This window comes from Stegastes partitus, unplaced genomic scaffold, assembly GCF_000690725.1.
Source record: "Stegastes partitus isolate 25-593 unplaced genomic scaffold, Stegastes_partitus-1.0.2 Scaffold353, whole genome shotgun sequence".
Taxonomy (NCBI): domain Eukaryota; kingdom Metazoa; phylum Chordata; class Actinopteri; family Pomacentridae; genus Stegastes; species Stegastes partitus.
In genome coordinates this window covers 323618-325226 of record NW_007578084.1, presented here as the reverse complement: position 1 = coordinate 325226, position 1609 = coordinate 323618, and the positions used below count along the sequence as shown (strand labels likewise).

Here is a 1609-nt window from a genome sequence, read left to right as displayed (position 1 = left end):
AGAATTTGCAGAGCTAGTATAATTGCATATTTCACATTTTAGATTTCCCGTTTATATTCCAGTATATTAAGGTAATTAGTTACAGACTCACTATAAAATGTGTCACTTTATAGCAAATGTTTTTGTATTTTCTAATAATTTTTTAAGGCAAATCTGAACAATTTATGTATACTTAAATCTATATACTTTAAAATAAATGCTGAATAAAGTTTCCTTGAAAATCTTTAATAAAGAACACAAAGAACAGGCACTTCTGACAGATGCTTCTCTTTATTCATCTTCACAAATTGTGCAATATAACAGAACTGATAATCGTGTGTTACAACTCCAGTGTTAAACTGCACTGAAGCTCTCTTTTACGGATGTTTTACGTGCCTACTTGATGGGTGAACATCAGAACAATGGGATGAATCTACAAACATGATTTGAAAAGTGTTTTAATCAGTGTTGCAAGGTGAGATGTAACACTGCATAATGATGCAGTGCAGAGGACAAAACATTGCGCTGGAAGAAGTGAGCCAGCAAAAATAAGAAGCCAAATTAAAAAGTAGCCTTTAAAAGGAAAAAAAAAACACCAAACAAATGGAAAAGCTTGGACGGAAAGCTTTTACTATTCTTCACAGTTACATATTAGCACTTAATGCAGAGCCGAGTCTATGCAGAGTCTCTTTAACAGATCAGATTGCTTGGTCTGAACTTCCTTGTTCTTTATCATTTCTGTACAACATGGATCAACCCAAAATTCCCCTCTAGCCAGCAGCATGGGACTGCAAATATTTGATTTGATAAATGATAAAACCACTGCAGCACAGTGGAGAACAATCACATTTTATAGGATACTCAAACTGTAGAAAAGTATATCCAGATATGATAAAACAACTGAGCTCAACTTCTGCTTCTGATGATGTTGAAACTATACCTCCAGCAGTGCATGCTTGAATTGCCATTTTTATATATTCAGCTTCTCCGACCAACTTAAACCCTTCGAATTGTCACAGTGGCTGTGTGAGCTGTTCCATTCAGAAGCTGTTCTCCAAGAAACTATATAGAGAGAAGATGCAGAGAGGAAACATCAGAATTTTGACTCCTTTTAAAATTGACTGCTGTGGGAAGAGAATTGACACAACAAAATTACTCACATACTGTGTTTTGCATACCTGTTCAACAAGCTCAGTGATAGTTCCATTGCTGACTTCTCCAAGGGTAGTTATCTTCATCTGGAGTGCCAGTAATACCACGCCTGTGAAGCATTACATTTAGAAATGAATAAGGCAATAAAAACATAGAACTTGTGAATGTCATTGTCATGACTTTCAACAGGAAGAGTTTGCAAACATCTCACCAAAAATGCTTAAACAAACTAAACAAATATAGCTAAAATATTATATTGTCTCTTTCTTTGTATCTAAACCCCTATAGTTGTGCATTATGACTATCTTCACTAAAGCATATTTATATGTTGTAAACACTATATAATTTGGACTCAAAGTAATACAGTATATTGATTTTTATTAGGAATTCACATACCTTCCGTTGTAGGAGTTGTAGAGGTTGTAATGGTTGGTGTTGTGGTTGGTGTTGTGGTTGATGTTGTTGTGATTAGTGTTGT

The 1609-nt window shown here is 34.6% G+C and overlaps 1 long non-coding RNA gene across 1 annotated transcript; it reads right to left on the bottom strand.

Moving 5' to 3' along the window:
- Window positions 1–251: 251 nt before the first annotated feature.
- On the bottom strand, window positions 252–1591 carry LOC103359085 (uncharacterized). Its single transcript, XR_520288.1, has 3 exons — window positions 1528–1591; window positions 1158–1240; window positions 252–1041 (listed from the first exon to the last, which is right to left on the bottom strand). It is a non-coding gene; the product is annotated as an uncharacterized LOC103359085 (long non-coding RNA).
- Between the last annotated feature and the right edge of the window lie 18 nt (window positions 1592–1609).